The sequence below is a fragment of the Mustela putorius genome, unplaced genomic scaffold (assembly GCF_011764305.1).
Source record: "Mustela putorius furo isolate JIRA1106 unplaced genomic scaffold, ASM1176430v1.1 tig00000166_pilon_pilon_pilon, whole genome shotgun sequence".
NCBI classification, from domain to species: Eukaryota; Metazoa; Chordata; class Mammalia; order Carnivora; family Mustelidae; genus Mustela; species Mustela putorius.
The window spans coordinates 6,504,523-6,510,522 of record NW_025421301.1 but is presented as its reverse complement, the minus strand read 5'-3'; the positions used below and the strand labels follow the sequence as shown (position 1 = coordinate 6,510,522).

Sequence of the window (6,000 nt, the reverse complement as noted above, 5' to 3'; positions counted from 1 at the left end):
TACTTACAATTTTTATATCCTCTTGCTGGATATCTCCTCTTTCATTTCTTTTTCTTTCTTTTTTTTTTTTTTTTAAATTAGCTCAACGCCAATTGTTTTTTTTTTTTTTAAGATTTATTTATTTATTTGAGAGAGAGACAGTGAGAGAGAGCATGAGCGAGGAGAAGGTCAGAGAGAGAAGCAGACTCCCTGTGGAGCTGGGAGCCTGATGCGGGACTCGATCTCAGGACTCCAGGATCATAACCTGAGCCGAAGGCAGTCGTCCAACCAACTGAGCCACCCAGGCGTCCCTCCTCTTTCATTTCTGATGGCTTTTGTTTGTTTGTTTTTTCTTTTTTTCTTAGTCTAGCTAAAGGCTTGTCCATTTTGTTTATGTTTTGGAAAAAAAAACAACTCTTCATTTCATTGATCTTTTCTATTGGCTTGCTAGTTCCTAGTTTACCTATTTTTGCTCTGATCTTTGTTATTTCCTTCTTTTTGCTAGCTTTGGGCTTAGTTCTTTTTTATTTCCTTGAGATATAAATTTAAGGTTGTCAATTTGAAATATTTCTTTTTTCTTAAATAGGCATTTATTGCCTTGCTTAGAATTGCCCTCTTAGAACTGCTTTGACTTCCATCAAAAGAACCAGCTGCCTGGCAGCTCCTGCTGTTGTACTGCCTCATCCTCCCACATCACTGCTCCTGCTATGGCTGGATGACTCCTTATTGGGGATAAGTCTCCCAGCTTTGAGGCCAATACTATCTGTGGCCACATCCATTTCCATGCCTCCCTGAGAGGTCACTCACATAGGGCATTCTTTGTCCTATGCTTGAGACTTTACTCCACTGTGAACTACAAAGCTTGGCAGAGCAGCAAATCTGGCATCAAAATTTACCCAGAGTAATGCTAAAGCTGATAGCTCTTTTAATAGATAGTGTTGAAGATCACCTTGCCTGGAGCAAGAGTATCAATGCTTACAATGGTGAGAAGTCCACAGAAATGTTACCTTTTCTGGATCACTGATTATAAGAATCAGGAGTTTACTATCCTGTTGGGCATGCTGGACCCAGCAGAGAAGAATGAATAGGGCATACCTGTGGCAGCTTGTGTGATGTTTGTTTTTGGTCCTGATAAGAAATTGAAACTATCATCCTCTATCTAGCTACCTCTGCCAGGAACTTTGATGAGATTCTCAAAGTAGTTATTTCATTCAAGCTCACATTGGAAAAGAGAGTTGACACCCTGGTTAACTGGAAAAATGAAGACAGTGTGATGGTCCTTCCAACTATCCCTGAAGAGGCAACCAAAGAAATTTTCCCTAAACAAGTCTTTACCAAGGTGTTACCATTTAGCAAGGAAAGACCTCTGCTACACTCCTCAACTGTAAGGTTCTCTGAGAAGTTGGTGCTGGAACTGCTTGCTTAGCACAGTGAGCAAGAGGACAGTAGCTGCTAATCATGTTTTCCTGCAGCAGCAATTTTGTAAAAACATCCGGGTATCATCCAAAAAAAAAAAAAAAAGAATTGCTTATGTTGCAGTTTGGTATGTTGTATTTCCATTTTCATTTGTTTGAATATATTTTTTGTTTTTCCTTTTGATTTCTTCTTTGATCCATTTGTTGCTCAGAAGTGCATTGTTTAATTTCCACATGTATTTGTAAAATTTCCATCTTCCTTCCTGTTACTGATTTCTCATTTCATATCATTGTGTTTGGAAAAAATACCTGGTATGATTTCAGTCTTAAATTTGTTAAGACTAGTTTTGTGGCCTAATATACAAGCTGCTCCAGAGAATGTTCCATATGTGTTTGAAAAGAAAATGTTTTCTGTTGCTGCTGGGATATTTTGTATATCTGTTAGGTACACTGGATCAAAAGTGTAGTCCAAGTCCAATATTTCCTTATTATATTTTCTGTCTGGATGGTCTATATATTGTTGAAAGTGGGGCATTGAAGTCCTCAACTGTTATTGCACTGTCCATTTCTGTCTTCAAATCTGTTAAAATTTGCTTAATCTAGTTAGGTGCTCCATTGAGGGTGCATATATGTTGTATACTACTGATGAACTGACCTCTTTATTATTATATAATGATGTTCTTTGTCTCTTGTTAGAGTTTTTTTTTAACTTAAAGTCTAATTTTTTTATAGAAGTTTATCTTATTTTTTCATTTTCATTTGTATGATAAGTCTTTTTTCACCTTCCAGCCTCAGCCTATGTGTGTTTCTAAAGCTGAAATAAGTCTCTTGTAGACATCACATAGTTGGACCTCATTTTTATTTTATCCATTCAGTGACACTGTCCTTTGGGAAATTTAATTCATTTATAGTTAATTATCGACAGCTAGGGACTTACTATTGCCATCTTGTTAATGTTTTGGGTGGGGGGTGTTTTGTGGTCCCTTTGCTCTTTTCTTCCTCTTTTGCTATATTTCTTGTGATTTGATGATTCTCTGCACTGGTATACTTTGATTCCTTTTTCTTTTCTGAATCCATTACAGGCTTTCGCTTTGTGGCTACTATGAGGCTTACATAAAAGTCTTAAACTTATAATAGTCTACTTTAAGCAGTTAACAACATAGCTTTGATCGCATACAAAAACTCTACCCTTCTATTCATCTCATTTTATATTTTTGATGCCACAATTTGTATCTTTTTATATTGTATGTCCACTAAAAATTATTGTACTTACAGTTGTTTTTAATACCTTTGTTTTCTTTTATACTGGAGTTAAGCAATTTGCACACCACCAATATAGTATTAGAGCATTCTGAACTTGACTATATATTTACTTTTACTAGTGAGTTTTACATTTTCATGCTTTTATGTTACTAATTAGTGTCCTTTTATTTCAGCTTAAGAAATCCCTTTGTCATTTCTTATAAGACAGAGCTCGTGGTGATAAACTCTCTGAGCTTTAGCTTATCTGGCAAAGTCTTTAATTCTTCATTTCTAGGGGTGCCTGGGTGGCTCAGTCAGTTAAGTGTCTGCCTTTGGCTCAGGTCATGATTCCAGGGTCCTGGGATCGAGCCCCATGTTGGGCTCCCTGCAGGAAGTCTGCTTCTGCCTCTCCCCCTCCTTGTGCTCTCTCTCTCTTGCTCAAATAAATAAAACCTTCAAAAAATTTCATTTCTGAAGGACAATTTTGCAAAGTATTCAAATATTCATGTTGGCACTTTGTATATATCATCCTACTCTCCCCTGGCCTTCAAGGTGTCTCTTTTTTTTTTTTAAAGCTTAACCAAAGAGCCACCCAGGTGCCCATGCAAGGTTTCTGCTGAGAAATCCTATCATAGTCTGCTGCGTGTTCCTTGTATGAGAGGAGTTTCCTTACTTTTGCAGCTTTCGAAATTCTCTTTGTCTTTGATTTTTGACAGTTTTATTATCATGGGTCTCAGTGAATTCCTCTTTGGGTTTTATCTGTATGGGGACCTATGAACTTCAGGTACCTGGATGTCTTATCTCTGCCCAGATTTGGGAAGTTTTATTTCTTTAAATGAGCTTTTTGCTTCCTTTTCTCTCTCTTCTGCTTCTGGGACTCCTGTATTATGAATATTGTTTTTTCTGATGGTGTCCCATAATTCATTCAGGTGTTCACCACTTTTTTTCATTCTTCTTCTTTACTCTCAGCAGACTGGATAATTTTAAATACCTTGTCTTTGAGTTCACAGATTCTTTCTTCTGCTTAATCAAGTCTTCTGTTGATGCTTACCATTGCATTTTCATTTCATTCTTTATATTCTTCATCTCCAGAATTTGTTCTTTTTGCTTTGTTCTTTTTTAATGATTTCTATCTTTCTGCTGGTTTTCCTATTTTGTTCATGTATTGTTTTCCTGATTTCAGTAAGTAGTCTGTTTTCTGTTATAGCTTGGTGAGTTTCCTTAAAACAATTATTTTGAAAATTATTTTTTTGGCCAGAGAATTCATAGATTTCCATTTATTTGTGGTCACTTACAGGAAAATAATTATGTTCTTTTGGTAGTGTAATGTTTCCTTGCTTTTTTGTGTGGTTCTTAAAGTCTTGAATTGCTGTCTTCTCATTTGAAGAAGGAGTCACCTCTTCCAGTCTTTACTGACTGGCTTCAAGACATAAATAACCTACATTGGTCACAGTCCAGTTTGGAAGTCTGAAGGTTTTTTCTCAGAGGTCTTCTATGAATGTGTCTACTCCAAACATATTATTCTCTCTCGGGGGAAGTTTTAAGATTCTCTGTTCTCTCTTGATCCTGCAAAACTGTATTGGGTGCTGAGAGTCTCCTATTTATGTTTTCCCTAGAGTAGCACCTGGAAATGTTCATATTTGTGAGCATTTTTCCAATCTCACAGAGTCAGGCTGGCTTTCTGTATTTAGTTGTTTGCAAAGGCTCTTTTTTACTGTCTGAGGAATCATGTGCTGGTAGCTGGCCCTGAGGGTTGGGATGGTAAGAAGGTGTGGGTGAGATGGGGTTATCTATGGGTCAGTTGTAGGGGTCTATGGGGAAGATGTTCCCAGCGGCTTGGGGGTAGGCTTCCTGATGGAGTTAGCAAGTCAGTTAATGAAAAAGTCATTAATGATATCCCTTTAATGAGTCTGGAGCCCTGGCTGCAGGGGTAGTTTTTGAGGTCAGTCTCTGAAATGTGTTTTGACCTTCGGGGATTCTTAGCTCTCTAACTCTCTATAGTGAACTAGCCGGCCTATGATTCTGAGGAGCTATTGTTTTTGAATGCCCTTAATTTAAAAAATAAAGTGCTAATTTCTTCAATATATACAAATCAATTAGAAAAAGAAAAAAAAATCCATTGGAACAAAATGGGCAAAAGATATGAACATATGGAGTTAAAAGGAAATATCTGTGGTTTTAAACATATAAGGAAATTATCAATCTCACTATTAATGAGACAAAAATACAAATTAGAGCTATACAAAGATTATATTTTCATGTGCAAGATTGGCAAGGATGAAAAAATGATAACACAGTCCCAACACTGCTGGTGAGAATATAAATTGTTACAATAATCTCTGAGTAGTGCTTTGACAATACCTATCAAAATCACAAAAGCCCATATCCTTAAACCACTTCTAAGACTTACCCTGGAGATACACTGGCAAATCTGAAGTTGACATATACACTCATTAGTCACTGCTGCACTGTTTGTAATAGCAAAGAGCAGAAAACCTTCTAATATGGGTTGTTTAAATAAATTATGTCACATCAGTTTGTGGTAGATTGCACAATAGCCCCATTTCGTCAGATTTTCCTCTATATGAGTCCTTCACTGCGTCATTTTGTACTGCTCTCCCACCGTGGATGGGATATAATTCCCAGCTCTTTGACCTTAGCACATGATTTGTTTTGGCTGATAGCATACTGACAGATGTAATGCCAACAGTATTTTGAAAAGGACTTACCTGGATTGGGCTTGCCTTCTCTTGTTCTTCTACACTTGTCAGGAGAAGAACATGGAACATGCCTACGCTGTTCCACTCATCTTTTGGAGGAAGGTAATAGCCACTTGGAGAGGAACTGTCTTCAAATAAGCTGTCTCAGTCAGGCTCAGCCTAGAGTAGAGCATGCCAATTTCTATAAGCACAAGCAAACCCAGATTAGCAGAGTTAACCAACCAAGTCCAACTCAGATTATCCAATCCTGCAGGTGCATACACTGTACCTGCAACAAATTTTTTCAGAATTTGTTTCAATTCTTTGAAACAAAGAATTGTTTCAAGCCACTGAGTTTTGAGATGGTTTATTACACAGCAATAGATAGCTCATACACTGTACAATGGATACTATCTACCCATAAAAGAGTTCTTTAGTATAGTAATAGGAATAGTCTCTGACATTTACAGTTCAGTTAAATTAAGTCCAGAACAATGTGAAGTATTCAAAATCATTTGTAAAAATAAATTTGCATACATATGCATAACCTATGACTAGAAGGATACACGAGAAAAGCTGATAAAACTTTGATGCCTGTGGAAAGGTTATCCAGATAGCTGAGGGGCATGAGGAGTGAAAAGACTTTTCCTTGTATACCTTTTGCT

The 6,000-nt window shown here is 37.0% G+C and overlaps 1 pseudogene; it reads left to right on the top strand.

Moving 5' to 3' along the window:
- The first annotated feature begins 686 nt into the window (after positions 1-686).
- On the top strand, positions 687-1,367 carry LOC101671495 (annotated as a pseudogene).
- Positions 1,368-6,000: the final 4,633 nt, after the last annotated feature.